Source organism: Macaca fascicularis, chromosome 1 (assembly GCF_037993035.2).
Source record: "Macaca fascicularis isolate 582-1 chromosome 1, T2T-MFA8v1.1".
In the NCBI taxonomy this organism is placed as follows: domain Eukaryota; kingdom Metazoa; phylum Chordata; class Mammalia; order Primates; family Cercopithecidae; genus Macaca; species Macaca fascicularis.
Window position 1 is genome coordinate 24,127,010 of NC_088375.1, and position 12,890 is coordinate 24,139,899.

Here is a 12,890-nt window from a genome sequence, read left to right on the forward strand (position 1 = left end):
TTTGAAGCTGGGGGTCAGGTCTTGGGGTATGGTTACCCTTGATGTATAGTGTAAGAGGCTGCCATTTGTTGAGGATCTGCGTCTGCTGTAAGCAATCCTTTTGGATGAAAGCTTTTTAGCATTAACATATGAAAATATCATTTAATCTTTTTTGAACTTGCCTACTTGCGAAATTTTTTGGTTTTCACTTGTCCACATACCCCTTTTTGAAACTTTATTTTTCACATTTTAATTATGTATTAAAAAATATAAAATCATGCATACTTTTTATAATATTCAAAGAATACAAATGTATATAAAGCTAAATATGATGCCCTCACCTGTTCTACAGTTTAGTATGTAACCTTCTTAACTTTTTCTGTATGATCTATGTACATAATATATAATGTTTTATATTGTCTTTTGTTCTTTTCAAAGATGAGTTTGCATTGTACACAGTGTCCCGCAATTTGTTTTTTGTTTGTTTGTTTTTGTTTTTTCTCACTCAACAAATACTATGAATATTCTTCCACGCTGTAAAATGCTCATTTTTAGACATAGCCATATGGGATGTTAGAGTATCGTCTCCAAATTTTTCTATGGCAACAAATCTGGCAATGAATGTTCTTATCCATGGGCGTTTTTTTGTGAGAGTATTTTTGTAGACTATTCTTAGAAGTAGAACTTCTGGGCCAAAGGAGTCAGTAATATTATTAACCATTCTCTTATTTCGGGGCAGCTAAGTTTAAAATACTTTACTCTTTCACTGAAAAGTCTGTAATGATAGCCTTTGGGTTTACTTTTCTTTTGAATTATTTTTTTAGAATTTATTAATAAATAACAATAGTTACCAAAGTAAAATATAATCATAGGACAGGAACTCATGACTTGTGGTTTCTCTCCCATATTCTCCTTCTGGACACGTAGTAGTCTATCTTACAGAAGAGAAAACTGAGTGTCTAAAGGACTGACCTATAGCACCCAAGTGGCAGACCTAGAATTTGAGCTCAGATCAATCTGCTTTCAAAACTGACACTTTTTGATGCATCTGACCAATGTGGCTGCCCCTAAACATTAAGTATGAGCTTATTTTGAGATTCTAGGGCTATGGAGGGTTCATTGTCAGTGGTGAGAGGAGACCATCATTAAGGCAAGGGAGGTAACATAGCAAGATAAACACTGCAATGGGGAATCGCAGGGTTTGTGTGGGCCATCAAACCTAGCTCATGGTGGGGGCAATCCCTTTCAAAACCTATTAAATGGCATTCATTGTCTCAGTGCATTGATTGGGGGTAGATAAGAGTTAGCCCATTTATAGATGGGAAAGATGAGGCAGGGGACAGTTTATAATGACCTTACCTCGGTACAAGCCTGATGAAAACCAAAGGCTCTGCCAGGCTGTCTTCCATTGAGAAACACTGTTCTTTCTCCTACAGAATGATAATCTCTGGAAATATTATACTAAGAAGTGGGGCAACCATTCAGCATCAAGTCAATCTAGGAAAATCCCCAGGAGGCAAAGTCTTCCTGGTAAAAAGACCATTTCATAAGTGAGACTTCCTCTGGGAAAAGGAGCATGAAGTTACTTCATGCATCACTGGGTCAGTTCTCTGAGACTGTTGGTTGACTCTGAGCAAGGAGACACCCACAGGGAGGGGCAGACATAGGTGGACAAGTTCCTGAGCCTCTAGATACTCCATTTATATCCACGTGCAATTGTTCATGTTTTTCTCAGCACCTGCTGTTTATCAGGTGATGGGTCTACACTGGGAATCTAGTGATGATGAAGGTAGACCCAGATGTGCCCCTAAGGAATTCATGGTTCATTAAGGCAGCAGCCTGGAAGCCTTGAATCACCAGGCAGGGATATACATGTGGTCACAGGGTTTGTATAAAGAAATTGACTTTGAAGAATTAGTCTGAAGCCAGGCCCCTGAACAGGCTGACTTCTGTTTAGGGAGCACATTCTATTCTGCCTGGGAAGTGGGGAAATGGGGCATGTGAGCTAGCAAAAGTGCCTGGCCAGCATCGTGCTACCTGATGCAGTATAAAGTGGGTCAAACCTGGGCCATGCAGGACAGCCTTGTGATGACAAAGTCAATGCCCAGCAAACATAGTTATGAAAGGAGGGGATTCACAGCCGTGATCTGAAAGCATCTCTGCTCAGCCTAAAAGGGGGCTTCAGGCATAGCTCCACTCCTCGAGGAGCTCATAGTTCCTAACCGTTCCTTCAAATAATGTAGGGGCATAGCGGACACCATCTTGCAAGCCACCATGAAGGGCTCACAATCAAGGCAGAGATGCTTCTGGAGTGGTGGATGAAGTTACCTGTGTTCTACTCCCTTGGCAGAGCAGGCATCAGGGTATAAGGCGCAAAGAGCTGACCTAGGAGTAGGTAGAGCTGGAAGCCACCACTGTTATCTTCCCAGCCCCATGCAGAGTGTGTTTGCATCAGACTTGTCTCTAGATTGGAGCAGCCCTTCCTGGCCTGGGGAAATAATGCATCTCCAGCTGCTGGTGATGCCTTGTCTCGATCCTGGGAAGGTTGGATCCTGGCCAATTGTCCCTAGAAGCATTTTGAGTATCCACCTGTACTGAAATCCATCTCCCCAGGGTAGTTTTCTACCAAAACCGAGTTCCTTCTGCCTATGTCTCTTCTTTCCCCAACCTGTAGTCATGAGGTATAGTGAAGCTTTCAAGGAATAGCCAGCCACTTGCAGGGCTGTTACAGAACGAGTCAGTGTGGTCACCCAGATATTCTATCCCTGAGAAGAGCGCCCCAGGAATCAGACCCAGTTTTTTTCTCACTTCGGATGGAAATGCAGGTGTGTGTCCCACAGTGTGAGCACAGGAGCTGTGTAGCCATGAGGAATAGCCATGAGAAGGCCTTCTGAGTTCTTCCCTTCATGGAACCCATGATAGCTCTGTGGTGAGAGAGGCTTCTCCCAGAGATGACATACTGAAGGATGTGTGCAAGCCAACTACTCAATAAAACTGAGGAGTCCAATCAGGGAAGCAGAGCTATCAGGGAACAAAAAATTAATAAGAGGAATTGGTCCTTATGCAAATGTGGAAAAGCCTGAGGAAGTAAAGGTCTGAAAAAGAGATTTGGAAATTCGGAGAACTTATGTGGTTGGACAAGTCAGAGCTTGCAAAGACATCTGGATGTGAGGCATATCCTGCTAATGCAGTGGGACCGTGAAAAGTGGCTGATGTCTACGGAGGCTGTCTCTTCATAGCTACTCTCTCTGAGTTCACAGCCTGGGTTATTGGTCAGCAGGAAGGGACACTGGGAAAAAGAGATGGACAGAGGGCATGGGGAAGAGCAGGGACAAACTGGGATCCATCTATACCTCTGCATCCATCTCTCATTACCTCCATCCACAGTTCTCTTTAGAGCATAATGACTGACACTCCACTTTTGCCTTCCAAATCTTGGGCAAATTCTCTTTTGGCCACCTTTAAACTGGAACCATACAGCGATGAAGCTCTGAGAAACGTAATTCCAGCTCAGCCATGTTGACAAAGTATGAAAACACAATAGACCATCAAAGACCTCGGCACTGCGCTTTTCATCGGATATGAATATGTAGATAACCAGGGGATCCTGGGGCAATAAAATGTGCCAAATCCCAGAATCTAATAACATAATGGCACCTGCCAGGGTCTGTAAAAAGCTCAGCATGACTGGAGGATAGAGTGAAATATTAGGGATGGGGCAGATGAAGGCATGACAGAAGGAGTGTTGGTTGGGGCCAGATGATTTTGTGCTTTATATATTATAGTTAAAAGTTTAGCCTTTATCCCATGAGAAGAGTTTTAAGTGAAGAGGAAGAAAATGAGCACATTAGCAGTTTTAAAAGGTCATTCTAGTTTTAGTCCGTGAATGGTTCAGAGGGTGCAAACCTCGTGTCAGGGACAACAGGAGTCTGCTTCATGAAATGACGCCTAAGAGATTGAGAGAAGCCAACCGAGTGAAGGGATCTTAAGTATGGAGAAATGCTGGACTCTGAAGTTTGACTGGATATCAAACTGGGATAACTGAGTTGATGACAGTGCCATCGATAGAAGACAAAAGAAACTGGGAGAGGCTTGGAAATGAAGAGGATGATTTTGTTTAGGCTGTGCTGCTTACATTGTAGATATATGAATTGGAGTTCAGGGAGAAATACAATCTGAGTATATGGATTTCAGAGCATTAACATATGCCAGAATTAACTTTATGTTTTCATGAGTCCCTTAGAGAATATGAAGAAAGCCATTTTCATCAGAAAAAATGTGTACAACCCACACAAACACACACACATGCCACATTTTTTTTTCATGGGACACGCAGAGCACTTGAGTTCATCTGTAGATACTTTAGGGATAACAGACTATGCCTAGATTATGGATAGAGTAAGAAAAGGAGATCAGAAAAGAACTTTGGGAAGCATAATACTTAATGAATGGATGGGGTAAAGAGCCTGTACAAATTGCTGAGAAGGAATGGCTCAAGGAGAAAGGGAAGCCAGTAGAGTGTAGACAAACGAAAGCCATGGTAAAAAATTTAAAGAAAGCATGGTGATATTATATAAAATATAGAAAAGTCAAGTAAGGGAAAGATGGGGGGAAAATCGACCCAATTTAGCAAAAAGTGAGAAATTTAAATGTAGAAGAATAGGGGCCACTAAAGAACAAATATACAGGAAATGAGGGGACAGTTAAGTAGATGTGAGAATGTGACAGGAAAGAAGGAGGAGGATATGAAGAAGTCTAATGGGCAGAGAAAAAAGAGCAGGAATTTGTGGGGAATTCTGGGACATTGTCTTCTGGATATTCCCTGCTTCTGTAAAGGAAGGGCTCAGGTCAGCTAATTGGAGGGCTTGCTGGCCGTAAGTTTGACTTCCTGGGAGCTAGCACCAAACTGGACTAGAGTGAATTATGTGGTTCCTTCTGTCCCAAAGAAAGACATATTTTTAACTCAGGAGGCACGTCAGTCCCGTCTGCCTCCTTTAAGCAGCCCAGTCCTGTCTGCATCTTGTGCTGGACTCTATGCAAAAGGGGCAGCTGATGAAACCTCCCCCACAGGAGAATGGAGCTCGGACTGGTCTCCTGGTCCTTGTGTCACACATTACCATGCTGCTTTCTCAAGTCTCCAGGATGCCAGCACGGCTCTTCCCGTCTTTGCCTCCCATTTCAGATATGATGCTGAACCCTCTTGTTTACTCAGGAGTGACACTGACTTTCCCATAGCGAATCAGCAGCTCCCATAGCGAATCTCAGGGAACACCCTTGAGGGTGCAGCCCAGCCACAAGACCATTTTACCATGGGTCCTTTCATGGGAACATCTCGTGGGACAAAATTAAAACCTTGAGAAATTTGATTCAGCCTTGGATCAGATGAAAATGAAACACAGTTCACATTTTAGGGAGAAGACTTGAGAAAAAATAATCTTGTTGACATAAATACTTAGGAACTTAAAGTGCTATGTTGGTTAATATCTTTATCGGCAATATAGAGAAAAGCAGGTCAGAGAATATTTACACCTCAGTGAGTGTGGAAACACCGTGAACAAAAAGCACTGAGAGACACTTGCCAGAAGCCAGTGGGGCAAAGGTCTTATTTAGCTTTAATCATGTTATCATATTTATAACTCCTCTATTTAACTTTTGCTGATATGGAATAGGAGATTCTCCATGATATTCAATTACAAAGTTCTATTTTTCTGTTTCTTATTTTGAAGCAATTACAAATTATAACAAAAATAAAGAACATTTCCAACCTGAACCACCTGAAAAAAAAAATTGTTAATCTAATACCCATCACCTCCAATTACCCCAGTGAGTATTTCCTACAAATGAGTATTCTCTTATAAAATCATAACTTGATCAACCAAATCGGGAAATTAACATTGATAAATCACCATCTAACCCTCAGATCCTCAGTTGCTCAACAACGTCACGTGTAGCAAAAGGCTGCTCCAGTTCAGAATCACACATTACATTTGGTTGTCATGTTTTTCAGCCTTCTGTCTAGAACAGTTCATAAACCTTCTCTTTACTTTCATCTCCTTACATTTTTGAAGAGAACAAGCCAGTTATTTTGTAGCATGACCCTCAATTCAGGTCTGACTAATGGTTCTTCATGCTTAGATCCAGGTTGTGCATCTTTAGCAGGAATATCACAGAACTAATGCTGTGCTCCTCTTCCTGTGTCTTATTATCAGTGGCACATAATTTTGTTTGTTCCATTACTAATGAGTTATTTTAATCACTTGATTAAGGTAGTGTCTACCAGACCTCTCCACTGAGAGGTTGTTCTTCCCCTTTTTCACTTTACCATTTTGTCGGGAGGTATTATGAAACTATATAAATATCCCATTTCTCATCAAACTTTATCTAATTATTTACTTATCTCTCTATGGTCTCAATGGTAGCCTATGGTATGCAATCAGTTATAATCCATTATTATCATTATTTATTTTGATGATCAAATTGTCTTCAGTTTTTCCAGTGAACATCTATTGAAACAGAATTCTGTGTCTTTTGACATGTTTCCATCATTCTGGAATGCTTTCTTGCCTTCTGGCACAATAAATGTGTTAGTTAGCCTCACCTTTCACTTTCCCTGTCCCGGATCTGAAATCAGTCATTTTTCCAAAGGGGCCATGCTTTCTTTCAGTTGTGAGAATGGGATTTAGAAGCCATGATCTGGGTGCCAGGTATGTTCATTACAACTGGGGTGTCACTGCTCCCAGGCCCTTTCAGAGGACAGAACTGGGGTATATATGTATGTAAATATATAGATTTATTCACATGTTTACTTTTATATTTATTTATATAACTAATTCAATATATTAAAAGTCTGTGGTTCACATGAGTATCGCTAAGTCCAATCCAACCCACTGAGTTTATTGTGGTCTTTTTTCTTCTGGTATTTGTAATTTCCTTCTTCAATAATGAAAACCTGGCTCTCATTACCTCTGTATATCTACTTATTTGATCAACTCCCCTCCTTAAATCAGTTTTCCATCTCTGCTGCCACCTCTTTTCTTGTAAGGATGTCCTCTTCACCCCAACTTGGGTTCTGAAACTCTTGCCAGACTACCCCCTATTTGGAACTCTCTGTACCCTGCTGGATTGGAACCATCATACTGGTCTACCCCCATATGTGGATGCCCTCCTCAGCCTGCTTCAGATCTGACTCTTTCCACCTCTGCATGGAAACCTTTCTTATCCTACTTAGGTCTGACTTCCCACGTTGGATTGCCCTTGTCTTCACCTTGCTTTGTGGGTTCTGCCTCCTTACCCTGGCCACCTCTCCCGGAGCTGAACACACTCCTCACCCATTTTGGGCCAGGATACCTCACGCTAGTCTACCTGCTCCATGGATTCTGACATCATCTTGCTTTTGCTGACTCCCAATGTCCCAAGCATGAGTACCTTCCTTATTCTTTTTGGAAACTGACCCTTCCTACCAGATGCCTCTCTTCTGGGAGGTCATCCTGAAGAACACTGAATTAGGGCTCTCATCCCCCAACTGGCTACTCCCCCAATCACATGGACACCTTCCCCACGCTGCCTTACCCATCAGGGCAGGCCATCCCTCCTCAGGGGTGACCCCCTTACGCCTTAGATACTGACTCTTCACTATAACTGTCCTTTTGCCCTTCTCGGAGATGACCTCCTCACCCCACCTGGGCTCTGATTCCCTATGCCATGCCCCTTTACCTGGACACCTTTATCAATGTTCTTGACTGACCTGTTACACCAGGTTACCTCCTGACAATCTATACCAAAACTCCTCCAGGTGTGGATGCCCTTGTCACTATTCTTGGTCTCTGACCTTGCATGCCAGGCTATACTTTTACATAGGTGCCCTCCTCATTCTTTTTGGCCTCTGATACCTCGTGTCAGGCTGTCCCCATACTTGAATGTCCTTCTCACCCTTCTTGGCCCTCGACACCTCATGCTGGTTCACTTGCCTTCAAGAACAGCCTGCTTGGGACCCCGAAGCCCACCCCAGATGCCCCTCCAGCATGGATGCCTACCTTGCTCTGCTCCATTTAATGTCACCCAGAGCATCAGTACTAAATTATGGGGGAAGGGAGGGAAAAGATGAAAAGAAAGGGAAAGAGTTAAAGGACGGGCAAGTACCAAGTTTTATCCACAATTTTTCTTTTGTTCGTTTAGCCACTAGAGATGTAACTTTTAACCATGAGATTTGTTACAGGTTATTATGAAACATGTTTATTATAGGAAATTGTGTTTGTTCACTTATCACTTAATCAATTATAAATAAGTTAAATTGAAAACTGAATTTGTAACTTATAACCATATATGAACTCATCTACTCTGTTTTAATTAATAACTCATAACTATGTATACCATGTAAGGTCTCTTGAGAGCCAGAAAACACCAGGCTATATGTCTCCTGGAAATCTTGCTTATATGTCTGGGAGATTCAGATCTAAAGCCTCATTCTGCATAGCCCAATGAAAGTAGATGATTCTTAGAGCATTACATTCTAAAATAAATTTCTTACTTAGGATTATACTTTTATGACTGTTCTCATGTAGCTCTAGAATTTTGGAAAATGTGCCTTAGAGGCCTGGGGAGGACATCTCCTCTTCAAGCAGACTACTGGCTTTTTATCAATTTTATTTATCACGATTCTAGGTGAGTTTTCCTTCAAGGAGACGATTTTATGCAGCTTACTCCTTCCTAACATACTCTCATTTTTTCAGCTTTAGCAGACATGTTTTAAACTTTAATTTGACTAAATTTCAGATTTTTCTGCATATTATAGTTTCTGTAAGTAAAATAATTATGGCAAAGGAAGTGTACTGTGTTAGTTATTGCCATGAACATAGTGTGTAACAAATTGCCCCCAAATTTAGCTTAGAACAACAGTCATTTATTCTCATAAGTCTGCATGTTGGCTCATCTGGGCTGTACTTGGCTGGATGACTATGCTGGTTCTGATTGGTCTCACATGTCTAGAGATTAGCTGGGGCCAACTTTGCTCTGCCATATGTCTGTCATCTTCCTGTGACCAGCTGGCTGGTATGGGACAAGTTTGAGCAGACTCTTCTCTTGGCCTGGGAGAGAGGAAGCCTTATCTTGCAAGTGCTTTTCAAGTTTCTGTGAGCCTCTTGTCTGATTGGGAGGACACTGAAAAGTGGCAGTGGATGCAGGGAGGGAGAAAGAATTGGAGCCACTAATTCAAACTACCACAGAGTGCCACAGAGCAATAGGAATGGAAAAAGGTACTGCCAGAGGTTAGCAATTCTATCTAGAATACTGACTGGTTTATATTGTTTTCAGTCATATATATTTTCTATTTTCTTTGAGCTAGTAAGAGCTCCCTTGGTGGTTAGTCCTTCTTCTTTCTGGAGGACTGTCACTCTTTGAGACAGCTCAGTTAATCAAATGGACATAAAGCAAATATTGAATGTATGGATGAATAAGTGTTACCATGGTGTCAGCCTTATTGGGCCCCCCTGTTAATTGTGAATCCCTCTTAGGGGTACTGAGGCTGCCACTGTCATGTACTTCCATAGGCTGAAGTTAGGAATTGACCTTGCCCTATGATCTCCATTTTCATTCTTACTCCCTGGATTCAAGGTAGTCTTAGGCACTGCCAAATTCAGATTCTTAAGTATTCTAAGACAACTGAGATTTTTGTTAAATTTTGAGTTTATAAATATCTCTCTCCCCCACCCCCCGTGTGTGTGTGTAGGCAATTGTTCCAGTTTTAAACGACTTGTTATGTTTCCAGAAAAGTTTTACTAATATTTTAAATTAACTTTTATAGGAAGTGATAGATCCATTCTGGTATATTGTTGTCATTGTCCATTAAAACAATGGTTAACATTTATTAAGCACTACTATGTGCTAGTTGTTCGATATACCTTAGCTCTGCTTCCCAAAACAATTCTACTGGCTGGGCATTATTTAATATTCTCATTTGATAGGAGGAAGCTGAGGTTTAGAAAAGTTAGGTAACTTACCCAAGGTCAAGCAATCCATAAATTGATAGATTTGGGCTACCAGTCTTGCCAACTCCCTAGGCTGCACTCTTTCCAGTATACTATATTGCCTTGATTTCCTAATCAAGTTGGTCTCATGGACACCCATCACCCAGCAACTGCACCAGCATCTTCTCTCAGAGAACACCATTGTGCTCATGACATACAATGCATGCTCTGGTAAATAGTGGTTAATATAGGCAAAAACAAAACTTTTATTTTTTGCCTCCAATAAGCAAATGATTATTGTGATGAATCCTCCTTCATCTTTACTGAGGCAAGAGAAAGAAAAGGGGCTTATACCACTGAATAAAATGTTGAAGTCAGATATAAGAAAGAACTTCCTCTCGGGTTTGTTAAATACTATTATGAGATTCCCAGAGAGTTGGCAAATATTTTCACTCAGAAGAAGTATTGCAAACCTTCTTTGCTTTCTCCTTCCCCTCCTCCTTCTACTTATTTTTATGAATTTTTTTCCAAATAAAATCTCAAAAGTGATTCCATTCATCCATTCACTCATTTAACAAATATTGATACCTATTGTCCCCAACACTGTGTCAGGTTGAGGGCACAGTGGTGAACAAGAGGCAAAACCCCGTCATGACATTCTATTACAGGCTGCTGCTCTGGTTGAAAGGGTGGGAAACTCAGAGATGCCCTTACTTTGTCTTTCTCTTTACATCCCCATTCCCAACCACCTCTGTGCAATAACAGCAATCTGCAATACATTGTGAAAATCACTGCTCTGTAGACGTTTAGAGGGAATTAGGATTATAGCTGTCTTCTCTAATTTCCACTTTCTCATCCCCAGCATCTTACCTTTGAGGAAGTTATGAAAATATACTTTTAAAATAAATGCACACAGGCGTCTGTGTTTGGGAGATTGTTTAGAACAGAGTTATCTGGAAAAATGAGATGGACTGTTTTTTGAAGCCCTTCTCTGCCCTTGTTTCTTCGGCCTCCAGTTTTCATCAATCTGCTTTACCAACTCATCTTTGAGGCAGTGCTAGAGTTGTCTTCATAAAACTTTTGATGACTCCCTGTTGACCTTCTAATATAGTTCAATCTTTTAAACAGGCATTCAGGGGCCTCCTGAGCTGTCCTTACCCCTTGCCAGTTTTCTAGTCTCATTTCCGACGCATCCGTCTGTATATTCTGTAGACTCCTTCACTGATCACCTGCCTGGTCCCCAAACACATGTGATGTTCAATCCTCCTCACCTTTGTTAGGTCCAGAATGCCCGTTTCTTCCTCCACTAATCGAAACTTTTGCAACCTTCAAGGCTCAGCTCATTTTCAGCTTCTCCCTGAGGCCTGCTCTTATCACTCTACCAGAATTAATTGCTTCCTCCTCCATGCTCCCACGGTCCTGTCTTGTACTTCTCTTTAGCACATTTTCTGTTCTGCTTCATCTAAACACAATATGTTTACATGTCTGTTTCCTGCAACCCCCTTGGATACTCCAGGATTGAGGTTATGGGTCCATGTCAGTTCATCACTGCATCTTTCAGTGCTTGACTCACAAAAGGAACTTCACAAAATCTGTCACGTGATTGAATTACATTCTTGTACTAGGGTTCCACAAGATCAGCTATGGCCAGTCAGAGAGGTGGTATTGGTTTAATTTTTATCTCTAAGCGGTAGCTAGAACTTGGTGTAAGACAGACCTGGGGTCAGATCCCATCTCTAAGTCTGTGAGCTATGGTGAGTCACTTAACTTCTTTTGCACTCAGTTTCCTCATCTAAAAGTGGGGATTAACACCTACTTCGATGAGTTATTATGAAGATTAAATGACATGATGTGTGCTTAGCAGAATGCCTGTTACATAGCAGTGAATAATAAGTAGTAAATATCATTAAAGCTTTATTTCTGGAAGAAACACTAGCTTACATTACTGAATCCCCACTAGGTACAAGGTGCCTGTCTCCACACTTCATGCACACCATCTCATTTAACTCTCACAAACACCCCTAGGAGGAAGTTCTATTGTTACCACCTCTATGTTACAGGTGAAGACCCTGACACGTTAGTAGTTTCCTGGTGGCCCTGCAGCTAATAAGGAAAACAGCTGGATGTGAACCCAGTCGTTAGACACTAGATCACATACTTGTAGCTATTATTGCCATTTGATGGATTTGAGAAGTTAAAAAAGAATATTCTGGTTTTAATGGAACAGTGGAATTAGATGATGAAATCATCCCTAACCAGGATCTGTCATTATGTCAGCCAGTCATGAAATAGGTGGGAACTTACCAATAGAATAAATAAGTATCAGAGTGCAATCATTGCACTAAAGGATCTGTCAAGTTCTTAGCAGTGTCTATTCTTTCAAGAAGATTTCCTACCCTTTAGATTTTCAAAGAATTTTCTGTATTTTTGCAGTTACAATATTTCAAGACAAAGTTGGCTTAACATTTTCCTCAAAACCTCTCCCCCAAAGATGGGAGGCAAGGTCAAATCAACTCTGATGACACGGTACCTTCAACATATATAGATTGCAATAATCAGATCTAAAATTTTATTTACTTCCCTGGGAGTTACCGTGTGATCAATTTCAAGATGAATAAAAACGATACCTCTTGCACCATTTAGGTCTTTTATTTGCCATCATAATAATTCCTGTGGTTTGTTATTTGACTCACACTGAGGCTAGCTTAATCTGAAGTATGCATATTCTACTGTGTTACTATAATTTAACCAAACATTATTTTGTATTATATTTTATTTTAAATAAATTCATTTCCTAGTAATTAAAACTCAGAAAACCCAAGTCTCTCCCCTCTTTGAAGCCTTAGAATTTGCATATATCCCACTTTAAAATTTTCTATTTAATTCTTTTCCTCTCAACCAGAAACTTTAGATGCATGGTGACTTTTCTGGTCAAAAAATTCTTGCCAA